Source organism: Mesocricetus auratus, unplaced genomic scaffold (assembly GCF_017639785.1).
Source record: "Mesocricetus auratus isolate SY011 unplaced genomic scaffold, BCM_Maur_2.0 Super-Scaffold_100022, whole genome shotgun sequence".
In the NCBI taxonomy this organism is placed as follows: domain Eukaryota; kingdom Metazoa; phylum Chordata; class Mammalia; order Rodentia; family Cricetidae; genus Mesocricetus; species Mesocricetus auratus.
The window spans coordinates 13,820,905-13,837,539 of NW_024429203.1; the positions used below are offsets into that span (position 1 = coordinate 13,820,905).

Consider the following 16,635-nt stretch of genomic DNA (forward strand, 5'->3'; position numbering starts at 1 on the left):
CCATGTCATCTCAATATATGAGTCATCAGAATTTGCCGCAACCTGTTTCCCTTGATTAGTCTTTGCATAACATTTCCCTAATATATGCATAAGCAAAATAACCAGATATGCTGATTAAATCTCCCTGGTTTGTGTGGAAATCATGGGTAGTGAGACAGGAAGAGGGCAAAATCTTCCACAGGAATATGTGAGTCCAGATTTGGTTCCATCTCCACCCACACAGATGACCTTGAGCTAGGGAAGCAGTTAACTCCTTTCTGATATTTGTTTCTTCACCAGTAATAAGACGAGTTTGGAATAAATGATCAATAAAATGTTCCCTTCCAAAAGCAAAATTATGTGATTAAGCAATTATGTAATGGACCTTTAATGAATTTAATTTTTTTTCCTTTCCTTTGGAATATCAATTCTCAGTTTCATGGTCTACTAGTAGAATCATGACAGAGGCTGACTGATTTAATTCTGCCATTTGATCCTTGGCTGAGCCTTTTCTCAGTACTCAAGGGAGGAAATTAAGGGAAATGCTATGTGTTAGCAGAGGGCCAAAGCACCCACAGTCATGAATCGGACAGGAGGCTTATCCTCCAACATCATCAGTAATATTCCGGCTCCAGGGCAGCTGTGCCTGCAACTCACAGTCAGTCAAGGATCTTTGCCCTTGTAAAGACTTAGAAAAAATATATAAAATAAAATAAAACAAAACAAATAAGGGAGGGAAGAAAATGATTGCATTTGAAATAGAATCATGAATCTAAGGATAATGTTTTCAAAGATTTCTATGATGTACCAGCAACTCCTTAAAATAATAGCAAATGGTTTAGATCCATTATTTAGTTTCCATGGAAAACAAACAAGTTCAAGTAGAATAGTAGTAGTGAATTTAGCTCTCGGTCTTCATTCATCTTCTATGCCCATGTGTTGTTTTTTTTTTTTTAGAAAGAAAGGCATTTTCCCAATCATGGGTGGAACAGGAAAGAGAAGGAAAGATAAGCAGGCCAGCCAGGTGCCTTGGTACATCCACAGACCTAAGATCAAATGGACGTGATGCTGGTGACAGTTATTGAGCACAGTCTTCAGGGCACAGAAGGAAATTCCTGGTCATTTCCTAGCAAGACAAACCTATAGTTAATGCTAGGAAACTAGGGATTTGCAAAGTATTGTGGATATATCAGAACTGTAATGGAGATAGCTTTTATTCTTGTTCTGGGTATCTCAGATGGAGCATCAGCCCCACCCAGCTTTGCTGCCTCCTGGAAAGCAGAGCAGACAGACTGGGTGGATCTTTGCTTTCTGTGGCAGGGAGATGCTTGGAGCACCTGATTGTGGGCTCTCACTGTCTGACCACACTTCCTCACTTAAGAATAGAAATGACTTCACAAATCCAAAATAGCAGTAGCCGTGAAACAAAACCGTGAAGTTCAGGCAATAGGAGCCAAGTCAAGAAATGAAAGCAAGTTAAGATGAAAATGTAAAAGACCACCAGGCATCAGGGCTGGGATTGCTATCTTCTCTTGGGGTTCTGCTGAGGTCAACCCAGGTACTAGGGCTGCAGCTTGTCAGGATAGCTTTGTTCTAATGAGACAGCAGAAAAATTGATCTGTTTTCTCCCCTAATGTTCTTCTTTGTTTGGTCATTTTTGTCAAAGCATTTGAATGTATCAGTCTTGGCACTGGATAGAGTTGTTTATGATTTATCTACGGTGAGGGACAAAGGGCACCTAGAATTCCAAAATTCATCCCCTCCTCCAGGTCCCAGGGTCCAGTTCTCCTGTGCCTACAGACATTAACCGTGGTTGAGGAGACCAAAGCATGCCAACATCAGCCGCTCCCATCTCACCTTTCAGGCTAAATTCCTGTCTAGTAATTACTGCCTGAGATTCCAGCTGTAATGTGCAGTTATCAGCAAGCTCTCATTGGAGAGGTTAGCAGAGCATGGTTTCAATGCAGCCTCACAGGAGAAGTTTTATTATAGTGCTTCTTCACCCCACAGCTGTGTGGAGTTATCTTCCCTCCACAGCGCTGGTCTGCTGTTCACGACCCTGATTATACAAGGTCCCGTGATCCCCGTCCCACCCCACTGCAGGTAGGAAAGAAGCCATGGCACTAATTCTCCCTGGGAAAAGGAAGCCAAAGCCTCAATGGTCCTGGAGTAAAGGCCTGTGCTCTGGGGAGTTCTCCAAATTCTAGCCTCTAGTTGGAAACCCTGCTTTTCAACTTGATCATTCTATGGTTCATCCAAGAAACGGGGTCAGTAGTACTGACCTGTGTGGTTTGTGAGATGTAAATTAAATAACACAAATAAAACAAATAGCACAGAAAAATTTACATTCAGCACAGCCTCTTGTGGAAGCTGAGCAACCATTGATACTATTGTTAGTATCAGTTATTTCTGCTGTAGGTTTTTTATGACATTTGACACTTGATAATACACTATGCTTACAACAATACTCAGCAGCTAGCCCCCACAGCCCTTCTCTACTAATTAACCATTGGTCCATTCAGCAGCACACACTTTCACCCCATGCTACTTGTTCTCTGTACCTGGTTCACAGGTTGTTGGTTTTGCATACATGTGACTCTTGGGGTGCAAAAGAAAGAACATTCTCCTCTCCTCAGCTTCTCCCTGCTCAGTGTCCACAAGGAGAACCTCCAAGCAGCTGCTGGTTGGGTTGCTTAGAATCGATAAGCTCCATTTGCAAGGCTCTATTTCAACGGGCAGTAGCATTTGCAACCTGAGAGAAACAGAAGGCTCTCGGGTTTCTGCATTTAACCTTGATGTCAGCCCTGCAAAGAAGATATTATTAAACCCATTTTATGTGCCTCAGTCTGTTTTGTGCTGGTGCATAAAGAGACTTGCTTGGCTGATGATCCTGGTGTCTGGAGAGTCCAGACAGCATGATGCTTCTGGTGAGGGCCCCTAGGATGCATCACAACATGGTGAAGAGACAGAGAGGTAGAAAAGAAATTGGCCACATGCCGAAGGAGTGTTTCTATGAGAAGTGAAATGGGACTGGGTACATTCAAGTGCATCATTTTTTTAACAACCCATGCTGGTATGTTTTCTTTTGCTTTGTACTGTTGCTGTTGTCTTGAGGTGGAGTATCATGTAGCCCAGAAAAGCTTTGAACTCCCTATGCACCTGAGAATGTCTTTGAGCTCCCGATCTTCTGGTCTATGTCTCACACCAGATATGGCCCCATCCAGGGATGCAACGGTAAGTCATTAAGGAGGGTAGAGTCCCCATGACTCAATCTCTGTGTGCTGAGACCCTCCAGCAACCATCAGCCAAACTTATTTTTTTGCTTTATATGTTATTTTTTATGTTATCTAACACCAGGGATTCAACTATAGCAGCACAAAATAGACTGAGGCACATACTAAAATGGGAATTGTTTACCTACTTGTCTTTATCTCATAAACCACAAACTGGAAGATGGTGTGCGCTCCAAACATCGATAGTATCCAAGCTGTTATGGGCAGGCCCACATGGAACAGGCAGCCTCAGCAATCTGATCTTTTTACTTCCCTTTACCAACTGACCTTCGTAATCCACCATTTTTGTGGGAACCTGAGGAGACGGCTCAGTGTGCAAGCATGAGGTCCTCAGTTCAGATCCCCAGTGGTCAAGTCAAAAGCTGGGTGTGGTCATGGACACCTGTAAGCAAAGATTGTCATGGTGGGCAGGAAGATTGCTGGAGCATGCTCACAAAAAGATCTCTAGGTTCAGTGAGAGACTGTCTCAAAGGAAGCAGCTGGGGAGCCTATACTGACACTTCCGAAAGCCACTTCCCATATCGCACACAGTGTTCCTTTACACTTGTGCAGGGTCCAGGGGTCAATCCCTTTTTCCTCTAGACCCTTTACCAAGGTTCTACTTTTTAAATCTCTCTGGACACCAAACATCAGTTTCCCAGGGAAGAAATGGTGGCCACTACCTGTTTGCATTTTAATATAGCAACCCTCTCCTCCATAGCTTTGATGATATTTTTCTGGTTTGGACTCTTTCTCCTACTGGACATAGAATCTCAGCATTCCAGATTTGAAGGCTTATTTGTTTTTATAATTATGGCCTCTGGTAAATGGGCTGGCACACAGTAGGCATGTAATACGTATTTGTTGAATAAATTGAGGCTGTTGAATAAAACTCATGGACTCCCATTATTTGCTAAGTCCCTGCTGACTTCCCTAAACACAGATAATGTAAGCTGAATTGTTAGAGTAACAGCAATTGAGAATCTGGAACGAAACTCAAGGAAAATTAAGAGCCTGCTTCAAGAGCTATCAGTGAGCAGACTGTCTCTACATGTCCAGGAGGGATTTCAGTGCCGTAAGCTCCGTGAAAACTATTGGCCATCCCTCTATTGCTGAAAAACAATGTCACCTCTGTCTATTGCACACAGAGCAGAGTGTGGTACCTTCCAGGGCTGTCACCATTGGCTGAGCGAGGCTGAAGATGGCAATCCAGGATTCTTACATCTACAAGACAACCAAGCCCTCTAGGCCTGACACTATGATGTACTGTTATTGCAGGCACTGTGGGAAGGCACTTGGATAGTAGTCCTGGCTGGGTTTCTGGGCAACTGCAGAGAAGCTATAGCTCCATGAAAGTACACTGCTACAAATGAAGCAAATTTTCATTTCTCTGTGATGCCTCTCTGCCTATTCTATGACAGGTCCTGTATGCTCACAACTGTCCATCAACATTGTTTAGAGTCAAATCAAAACAATGGGAATCACCAAAGGCCAGGAGACAAAAAAAATAGCAAAGACCCGGCCGAACAAACAAGGTTGTATGAATAGGAGAAAACCAGATTTGAAAGCAGCTAGAGTGGTCTAGATTGGCAAGCCAGGAATTGTCCCCATAAAGTTCAGTTTCTCCAAATGAGCCTCAATGTGGCATGTACTGATGCCCATAAAATTGAGAAGGTAGCATTTTATAATCATACCCTAAGGTACCCCGGCAATCTGTTTAAGCCTCTCCTGTAAGGGACAATTAGACAAAGGCTTGGAGAAGTCAAATGTTCTTCCTGAGACAGTTTGTAATAGTACTAGGCGGAGAAACCAAATTTCCCCCTTCATCTCCACCACCACTGACCCTCTCAGAATCATCAAAGGTTCTTAGAAGGCAGCATCCCTTGCTAAATAAACTCTCAGGCTTGTTCTGTGTCAAGCCAGTGGCTGCAGGCAGTTAAGCTGCAGTTCCAGAAGACCACAGGCCTCGGGGCTCATTTGCCTAGGGTTTGTGCCCATGAATCTGTCTGCAGCTAGACACCACACTGAGCATGAAAGTCGGGTAGCATCTGGGAAACACAACTATCAGATATGTCTTTTCCTTCTTCACATTCTCTAACCCCAAACTTGATGAGGTCCCAAAGGAGTTTATCTCACCATGCTTTCATTCCTGAGGCCTCTGTAATTTGACTTCCCGTCAGCTCCTGCCCCGCCTGCTCTGGTTTGGCACATGCTCGTGCACCTGCATGCCCACCCACACTTACCAGATAGAAATAATTTTATACAATGGTCATGCTGCTCATCATTTCTACACAGCTAGTTCAGGAAAAAGCTCTGGGGACGTGTGCAGATCAGGAGTGATCATTCCTAACATGCTGTTTCTAGATTTACACACACATGGGCTAGATGTTGTAATTGGTACTATACACCGTTGTGGTCACACAATTCCCAAAGGACTGTTGGACACTTTGGGTGAGTGGTAGAAGTAGAATACTCACTGTTCTCATTTCTAGAGAAGGAAACAGCACTTGGGTGTCTGCATCTTGCTTGATTGATTATTTGTGTTTGACAACGGGTTATTGAGGCTGTGAAGGTCCAGCATTGGACTGGATGGTAGGCATTGTAAGAACAATAGCTATGGATCCCACACAGAGTGTCTACCCTAGGGATGTTAGAAACAGGCACCTCGTAGTAAGTGTAAACACATAATGCGTTATGGAAGACCAGAGATGGGGCAGTTTGTCCAGCCCTGGACGGGTACCCTAGAAAAGGGGGAGCGGGTTCCAGCACCAAGAATCAACTAAGACTTAAATACCTAACCAAGTCCTAAAGATCTGGCGAGGCTAATAGGTAAACAGAGGCTGGCAGAGGAGTGAGAATAAAGAAATAAAGACTCAGTGGCATGGCTGGAAGGCAGATGTAACAAGACAGGGAGCTTGATTCCAAGAGGGTAGGCCGCTGAAACTGAGATTGTGTGAGGAATGGGGGAGAGAAAATGCAGCAGATAACTCGGTGGTGACATTTGTCTCACTTCATTATCAATTGCTCTCAGGCAGATTTCTCATCCACCCTATTAAGTTTTTCTGAGGAGTTCTGGTCCTTGCTCAAGTTCACCGTTACCCACTACCCAATGAGTCCTTTTCCATGTCCATCCTGCCCTGTAGCATAGACTCCTTGCCCCTGGCAGTCTCTAGAGCATCAGTCATGTTTTATCGTCCTCAAACTTAGTCACTAATCTGCCTCAAGATAACCCTGAATTGCCCTTCCTCCAGATTTCTCCTTCATTCTATTCCAATCCCCCTGACTCCATCAATACACCAAATCCAGACCTCAAGCTGCTTCCCTTCTTCTGAGGTCTGGCTATGAATCCCACCCTGGTCTTCTTCAGAGAACTCCACCCTGTTCTTAGCCTGCCTGTCCTTCAGGATGGGAACTTATAGATTTCTTCTGTGTTCTTCACCCCTAGACCTTCATCAACCAACAAATAATCCCTTCTAATCTGGAGCCAGTTCCTAGTCCATCTCTTCACACTCCAATAACACTCCACTCTACCCTCTCACACTGATGCTCTCCTACCTGTGCCTGCCCCTCTGGGTCATTATAGTAGCTCCCTTTACCAACTAAGGACCCCCACTGGACATCTGGCATTGCTGGTCATACTGAACTCCATATAGCCTATGATTAATTTTTCCAACACATACTTACTAAAATAAAGCCATAGTTATAAAAGCTGTGCCAATGTACCTTTCTCTATCCCCTTACTGTTACTTGGTGATGACGATAGGATGATATGTTTTAAAGGGGGCTTTATGGGCCTGGCGTTGGTGGCGCATGCCTTTAATCCCAGCACTCGGGTGGCAGAGGCAGGTGGATCTCTGTGAGTTCGAGACCAGCCTGGTCTACAGAGTGAGCTCCAGGACAGCCTCCAAAGTCACAGAGAAACCCTGTCTCAAAACACCGCCCACACAAAAGGGGGCCTTTATGATCTATGCTTAGTGTTTCAGATATTGCCAGCATCAATATTCTTTTACTTTGAGGCCATTATTAAATAAAACACAGATTCCTTGAATTGAAACACTGCGGCACCAAAACAGCCTAGCTCTGGGTCCCAAATTACTAAAGGGTGGGATATATGTAGCCTTGATACACTGGACAAATGGTGATTTACATCCAGACAAGAAAGAGACAAAGACCTCTTCACTCTACTAAGAGCAGAACACAATAAAAACTTGAGGATTTTGTTTTATTTCTGTAATTACTATTTAATATTTTTGTTACAAAGGTGACTTACAGGAAACTGAAATTTCAGAAAAGAAAATGGGACAGTGAGTGGTGTATTTCTAGTTTCTGAGGAAATTCCCCTATCTCTGTTCTAATTTTCTCTAAGCAATAACAAAAACAAACCCTCTCATTTTTGCTGTATTTCCTTGATTAAAGTCACCCATTGTGTTCAGATTAAAATCTGAACTTTTAATTAGACATGTGTAAACCTTTTGAGGCTGCCCCTTCAATCATTTTCCAGTCTCCACATTCTTCCCCATAAACACAATGCTGGGCCATGCTGTGACCTTCCATGATTTATCATCTTGATACAACCTGTCCTCCCTGCTTGAAATTCTATCCGTGTTCCAGATTGGGGTAGAGGTCCTCCTGTGTGCGCTCATCACACCTTGTAGCATTGCATGTTGTAAATTGTATCCTCAATGATATTAAGAATTTTAGCAATGAGAGCTATGTCTCTGTCAAAATTGCATACATCAAAGCCTATCCCAGTAACTGGTACATAGTGGATTGACAGGGACACACACACACATGGTGGGAGGTACTGAACTTAATCGCCCTTGTGGTTAATTTGTACATCTCTAAGTCCTGATTAGGATGTCTCCTCTTCATTGAAGCCTTTCTCGATTTCACCAGGCATCCATAAAAATTTCTCCTAGATTTTTTTCCACTTGATGCACTGATTGTATTTTTAATTTATCTGTCACAGAATTGAGTTACTGAAGGATAGAAAATATCACTCCACCTTGCCATCATCTTAAGGTTAGGACTCAACAACACTACCTGAATAAATCATTAATTTCCAGAAAAGGGAACTGAGATTTAGATATGATGGAAATTTTATTAAAAGTCAAACACTGATATGCTTGGGGCTATGGGTTCAAAAGTTGTTTTTTGTTTTGTTTTATTTTGTTTTCCTTGACAGCAAAAGCTAGAATTTCTTCTTTCTCTATACAGGACCAACCCACTGAACTCTCTACAAGGCAACACTCCTTTTCTCAGATAACAACACCCCACCCCACCCCACCCCACCCCACCGGCCTACACACCAATGGGTCCACAGAAAGGTAGTTTACCCTATCTCAAACAACCCTGGGAAGTACCAGGGACTCTTAGCAGATTCTCAGTCAGTCTATCTGTGCTTCGTCCTGTCACAGAACCTGCATCAGACCCTGGTTCTGCTGTTTCATAGCTTTGTGACCTTGAGAAGGTCCTGAGTCACTCTGAGCTTCTGTTTTCTCAATTATAAGAATGAAGAGAAATATCCTTCATTATTCCCAGGAAGAAAACAGATAACAGCAACTGCGATATGTACATTTTTCATATATCTTGTTATTGAATTTCTGCAAATATATTGGCATAGCAGGAGCCAAATAAACACAAACCATGAGTGGCATCAAGCTATTCTTGGTCTGCATGACAATCTGTTCCCTTTTCAACAACTTCTTGTAGTCCCAGTTCCTCTTTATCTCTCTTAGTTGGCTTCCCAGACCTCAGTAGGGCAAGGACAAGAAAATTAAAATTCAAGTTAAAAGGCATGGTTACTGATGATTCTTCCACAAAAGCACCTCCATCAGTTACTGTTGATCTACTATGGACTTGCCCTCTTTGACACTACTTTTACAATCCATATCATAGCCAGATAGAGCATATTTTGTTACTTTTAAAAACATACACAGAAGAAATCCAAGAATAACAGCAGATAGAAGGAAATGTATGGAAGCATGTTCCCTGGGGTTCTCAGTATTTTTCCAAATGAACTGTATAGACACGGTCTGCTTATGCTCCTTTACAGAAGGACTGAGCACACAGCATTAGAAATTCAGCCAAATGATCTGAGCATCCAGTAATGGGTTAAGTCTATTTCAGGTGAACCTTCACACGCTTAATCACTTCAACTTTTGTATGCCTGATATTGTAAACCAAAAGTTTTCAAGTTATGAGCCGAGTGCCCTTGAACAATATGGAGCTACCGCAAAAGATTTCAGATTTTAGTGGGCATTAAGTGTCATCTCTCCCTTAGGGAAAAAAAAAAAACAGTGGTTTGTATATAGCCATACTTATTTTATTTTCAAGTGCATTATGTATAAATAAAATATATTATCTGCAAAAATCATTACTGAATTTATAATAGCTGTTTGCCATTGTGTGTTTCCCTACAATATAAAAATTAAAAGGCAGTAATAATAACATAAAAAATAACATAAAATTTTATGGTAGGGAAATTGGAAAGGGGTGAGTTCTGAGAAATGTTTGAGTGTAGAACCAGGAGGACTATCTGGACTCTTCTGCCCTATCAGGTCACCCAATTCCTGCAGCTGCTTGCCAGAGACGCTGACCTCCTCTGGGCCTGTTCCCTCCCTCTGGGACTCACCAAGCCCATTGCACTCCACCTTATTACCATGGACCCTGTAGCAATCACATGTGGCACAGATCAAGGTAGAATCCTCCACTTCTCCCTCCACTTGGGTCATCCAAGTCCTGAGGCGCTCATCAGGAATCCCCACATCCCCTCTGACTAGCTCCCTTCCTTTGACACTAATAATATCATTGCCAGGTTCGAACCAGGCTTCCTCCATCCAGCTATCACATGTCCCAGAGACATACAATTCACCCAACTGCTCTAGTAGACCTTCCCATACCCTATCTGTTCTTGAGACCCAGGAGCAACTCACAGTACCAGGGATATTTCTGTCAGGCTCTTTGACCACACTGCTGAAGATTCCAGACAGCTGAAGACACCAGACTATTGATGACACCAGAATACAACAGAGAACAGAAGACCTGAAGAGACACTATATACTCAAATACCAAACAAATCGAGGAAATAAGGTCCAAACCCACAATGACTTTGCTTCATTCTGAATACTGTACATATATCTGCAGGAAGAATAAAGTTGCTTGAACAAAAAAGAAATAAAGACTCAGCCAAAAAAAAAAACCAGTGAAAGTGAAAATTCCAACACAAAAATAAAAACATGAAAAATCAAGATAATAAGTCTCCTCCAAAGAATAAAAATCCCATAGTAATGGCCACTAATAAAAGTGACATGAAAGAGCTTACAAAGATTTCAAGAGAATGATTCTAACTATGGTTAAACAACTTAAAGAGGACAAAAGCGAAGGAAGAAATGAAATTAGGAAGTTAATCAAAGACATAAAAATAGAACTTGGATTTTTTAATTTATTTCATTTTACATTCCAACCACAGTTCTTCCTCCCACACTTAGTCCCACCCCACCTTGTCTCCCTCCCAGCTCACCCACACTCCACCACTCCTCAAGAGTAGGGGCCCCCATGAAAAATCAACATAGTCTGGCCCAAAAGGTTAGGACAGCGACAGGTCCCTCTCTAGACTGGATCTTTAAAAGAAATAATTTCTGTAAATAAATGACTTTATTAGTCATCTGGTAGTTTTGTTGAGTCTTAACTTGAACTAGCCAAAAGGTGAAGTGATACTCTACTCTTCAGTAACTCAATTCTGTGGCAGAGAAATTTTTAAAAAGAAACTCGGTTTATTAAATAAAAGGATTTTTTGGCAAAATAAAATACCTGATACACATGTAAACATGGGGTTTAAAGACTAAGTAAGTGTATAGATACATTGGTACAAATGTAGGAATATAGGTGACTATGTATATATAGATGAAGATACAAAATATTTATATTCACACATATTTGAGTACTTAGTAAAACTCCCTAAAGAGAAAATGAAGACTGTCCTAAGAAGAGAGCTTATAGCATAAAGTGTTTCCCTTTTTAAAAATATCAAGATATCTCAAATTAATGATTCACTTGAAAACTTTGGAAAAACAAGAGGAAGTAAAAATAATGTCAAAAGGAATAGTTAATCAGAATAAAGGCTGGAATTAATGAAATAGAATTTTTTAAAAGGTGTAATGAAAAGACTAAAGAAAGATTGATAAACCTTTAACCAATTTAACCAAAAGATAAAGATGGAGACTCCAGATTAACCAAATCAGAGATGAAGGGAGTGGATTATAGTTAGATACCAAGGCAATTAAGAGAACCACTAGGTGTAGGCATGAGCCCCACAAAACTCTTCACACCCATAAGGGCAGAGATAAGGAAATTAGGACAGGTGAAGATAAAAGGAAGTAAAAGAGAAATGACTCTCTCTGCTTCTCCTTCTTCCTCTGGAAGACTGATGTGCTTCTGACCCTCCAGCCTTTTGAGTATATGTTCTTATTCTAGTAAATTAAATATATTATATTCCCTATTGCATTGATCATCATCTTTATCTGGTGTCAGAAATGGGATTATATTCCTTATTTCATTGACCATCATCTTTAACTAGGACATACTTTAAAAATCTATATCCCACCAAAATGGAAAAATCTAAAAGAAATTGATGAATTTCTAGATATATATGGACTATCAACTCTGCATCAAGGCAAAATAAACAATTTACACAGATCCATGGCATACAGTAAGATAAAAGTAATACTTTAAAAAAAAAACACCTAAAAAGTCCACGGCCAGATAGACTCAGTGCAGAATTTTACCAAACCTTCAAAGAAGAACCCTTATAGTCTTAAGTCAGTCCATAAAATACAAGATGAAGGAATATTTCCAAATTATTTTTAAGGCCAGTATCACTCTGATACCAAAATCAAAAACACACACACACAAAAAGAAAGTTTTAGAGTAATGTCTCTGGAGTACATGGATGCCAAACTTCTAATTAAAATACTTGCAAATACTAGAAGAAACCATCCTGAGTGACGTAACCCAGTCACAAAAAGAGAAACATGGCATGTACTCTCTCATATATGGATTTTAGACATAGATCTGGGGAGTGCCAGCCTACAATCCCATGGCCAGAGAGTCTGGGAAACAGAAACTTCATTCAGTGGCTGATGGAAGAAGAGGCAGACTCCCTCGGTTAAGTACTGAGCTGAACTCAAGAACACCAGTAACAGAGAGGGAGGACTGATGACCAAAGGGATTAAGACTGGGCTGGTTTAACCCCCAGAAACAGCTGACCTGACAAAGGTTAACTCTTGAATCCCAGGCGTCAGCCTGGGAATCCAGCATGGGACTGATCAAGACCCCCTGAATCTGGGTGTCAGTGAGGAGGCCTAGGTAATCTATTGAGCCTTGGGCAGCAGATCAGTACCCATCCCAAGTATACACACGGACTTTGGACTCCCATAGAACAATGTGAGGTGCACTCTCACCCTGAACTCTTGGGGAAGGGTCTAGGCCCTGCCCTGTATGAAATGACAGACTATGGACACCCCCATGGAAGGCCTCACCCTCCCTGGGGAAATGAGGGAATAATGGAGGGGGTGGGGGGGAAGGCACGGGAGGAGGGGAGGGACCTGGAACTGATTTGTGAAGCAACCTTGTTTCTTATCTAAATTGAAACTGAAAAATAAATTTTAAAAATTTCAATAAAAAACAAGGTGAAGAAAAAGACTAGTGTACAGTCATACAGACAGAATTTATCTGTAAAAAGTATCAACACTGCAAATCAACCTATTACTATTTTTAAAGTTCCTAATAATGTTTAAAGAATGTTATATAAAAATTAAAACTTGAATCTTTCTGTGTTAGGAGGTACTGTATATACAAATTTCATTGTTTCACTTATGGCCTCATTAAATGTGCCATGTTGTAGATTAATAAAGTCTAAACTGGTAAAAAAAAATACTTGCAAATTAAATTCATGATTACCAAAAAATATTATCCACCATGATCAAGTCAGCTTCATCCCAGAGATGTAAGAATGGTTAAACATGCATAAATCATTAAACACAACCCACCACATAAATGGACAAATATAGAATCCACATGATCATCACATTAGACTCAGAAAAGCATTCTGGCATAATCTAACATCTCTTCATGATAAAAGTCCTAGAACCAGCATCTTGCTAAACGGGGGAAAACAAAACATCCTCAGTAAAATCACGAACAAGACAAGGATGTCCACTCTTCTGCATCCTATTCAATATAGTACTTGAAGTCTCAGTTAAGGCAATAAGACAATTGAAATAGGTAAAGTGGATACAAAATACTCTTATTTGTTGATTCCATGCATAAAACACCCCCAAGACCCCAGCAAAAATCCACTACAGCTGATATACACATTCAGCCAAGTAGCAGGATGTAAAATTCACACACACACACACACACACACACACTCACACACACACACACACACACACACACATAGAGTCAATAGCCTTCCTTTATACTAATTACAAGCAAATGTTGAGAAAGAAATCAGGGAAACAAATCCATTCACAGCATCATAAAAAATATTAGAATAAATCTAGCCAAGGAGCTTAAAGACTTGTATGATGAAAACATTAAGACATTGAAAAAGGAAACTGAGGAAGATACCAGAAGATAAAGACCTCTCATGTTCATGGATTCGAAAGATTAATATTGTGGGAATGGGCATCCTACAAGAAGCAGTTTACAGATTCAATAAAATTCACACCAAAATTACAATCCAATTCTTTACAGAAATTGGAAAATTAACTTTCAGTTTCACACAGAAACACAAAAGATCCAAGGGAGTCAAAACAATCCTGAACAATGAAAGAACGCCTAGAAGTATCATCTCCTAGATTTCAAGTTATACTACCAAGTTATGGTAATAACAGCATGAGTGGCATAAAAACAGGCAAGTTGATAAATGGAATAGAATTAAGGATCCACAAATAAACCAACACTAATGCAGTCATTTAATATTTGACAAAGAAGCCAATAATACATTATGGGGGGACAGTATTTTCAACAAATGGTGCTGCTCAAGCTGGATAGCTACATGTAGAAGAATGAAAGTTGGCTTCCACTTGTCACCCTACACAAAACTCAAATCCAAATGGATGAATCATTTGAACGCAAGTCTTGAAATCCCGACTCTGATAGATAAAAAGTAGGAAATACACTTGAACTCAATGGCATAGGAAAGGACAGCACTCCCATTATACAGCGGTAAAATCAGCAATCAGACTGTTGACGTGATAGAAAATGTGAATATCACTCTTAGTGGTGCACAGTTGTTAAAAATCCCCAGAGGAAAATGCAAGTGAGACTTCCATCACATCAATGTAGAACGGAGTCTCCTTGCAAAGAAAAAGGAAAAGGCTCCAGCTTGACAAATGGTGAAACAAAGGAAATGGCTACAGTATGAACCATCTGTAGTAGTCAAGTTCAGAACACAGACAAGGGAGTCGTATTGGCCTTCCATTACAATATGAGGTCTGTGTCTACCCACTCCCCCACCAGCATTGTTATTCAGGAGGAAGTGTCTCTGGTTGAAATACAAGATTTCTTGGGTGACAAATACATCACAGGGTTCAAACGAGGACATGTGTTGCTTACGCTGTTTCTTAAGCCGAGAAGGATGAGTTAATCCTTGAAGGACATGATATTGAGCTTGTTTCAAATTCAGCAGCTTTGATTCAGCAAGCCACAACAGTTAAAAACAAGTATATCAGAAAGTTTTTGGATGGCATCTATGTGTCTGAAAAGGGAACAGTGCAGCAGGCTGATGGGTAAGACCTAAGTTACCCAGCTCCAAAATCAAGATCCTGGATTGTAAGTACAATTTGGTATGCCTTTGAGGAAAGGAAATGCTTCTATTTAAAAAAACAAAAACAAAAAACACCCAGGCAAATAGATAATGCTAGAAAGAAGCATTCTGACTCAGGTAACCCAGATCCAGAATTCAAATATTCTATGTTTCCCCTGATTTATGTGTGTAGCTGTGAATATTCAGATATGTGTTTTCTGTTTGGAATACCCATTTAGGTCAGGAAATCAGTAAGGGGCTGTGGGACAAATGTCAAGGGACAGGAGATAGATCACAGTGGTATAAAGGACTTGAGGGGGATAATGGTACAGGAAGGGTTAAATGGTGATGATGAGTGGGAGGGGAGGGTGGGGGAGAGGCATGAATACAATGGGGGATAACTAGCAGTAAAGATATTTTGAAAACTTCATATGGAAAACTACTGCTATAGAAGCTTCTTAAAATATATACATTCACATCTATAAAAAGAGTTTAAATGAAGTTACCCTGTAATAGGGCAACAAAGCTCCTACCAGCTATAGCCCTCTAACGAATACAAAACTTAGTACCAGGAATGTGCTACATCTTTTGGATTTGTGAGCAAGTAAAGTCCTGTAGGCCCATTGCAGGCTATTGCCAATACTCTTTGATACACTTCAGAACTTGAGGGTAACACCATATTGCTAAAAACACCACACACTTGAGTCATAGAGCAAGGAAACACCAAGCTGATACTCACTTGGAAGCTTCATTACTGCTGGCTAGTTTTCCCAGTACTGGAAGGTGCTATGCATGCTGCTGGAGTAGAAAAAGAATCACCAAGATTACCTAGCTGTGAACACGTCAAGCTACAAAAATGATTCCCCCTGCAAGAAATGACCACCAGTGCAATAGTGGCACAAATATTATAGGAGCAACTAAGTAATCCTGCTTGAATTTAAGACCCACTCCACTAGTTGAAACCCATAACTACCACCATTACTGGGGCCTAGAACCTATGGCTCTAAGAAGTCATAGGTCTTAGGGGAGAACCTACTCCATTCTGCTGAATGGACATAGAATCAAACTGACTTCTAATTACTTATCATTACACCCATAGATTAGTGCACCTCCCAGCCCTCTTCAGAGAAGCTCTGTGTACTGTGGATGGCAGTTAAGACAGAGACCCACAATTGGTCACCTTGAGAGAGCAAAAGACTGGAATGCTCAGCCCAAAATGAGATACCCATATCGCATTCCCTTCTCTCCGTGCTTGGGGACCATTGTGAAAGAGGAGACAGAAGGATGTAAGAGCCAAAAGCTGTTAATGGCCAGAAGAAAACAGTATTTTCTGGATACAGCAGGGAAGCTACACATGTAAATGCACAACTGTTGTGACAGCGTGGACTAGACATATGTGAACTCAGGCCAGACAAAATCTGAAGAGGAAGAAAGGAGATAGACATGAAATCTCGCCCCTAGCTTAGGAGGCGATTGAAAGCTTTTGGTAAAGGGAGACTCTGCTTTCTTTAAGGGTTCTACTCTTAACGGATTCCCCGCCCTCCAGTGAAGGCCACACATACATGAGTGTAT

The 16,635-nt window shown here is 41.1% G+C and overlaps 1 pseudogene; it reads left to right on the plus strand.

Moving 5' to 3' along the window:
• Positions 1-3,189: 3,189 nt before the first annotated feature.
• Positions 3,190-15,050, plus strand: LOC101835455 (annotated as a pseudogene).
• Positions 15,051-16,635: the final 1,585 nt, after the last annotated feature.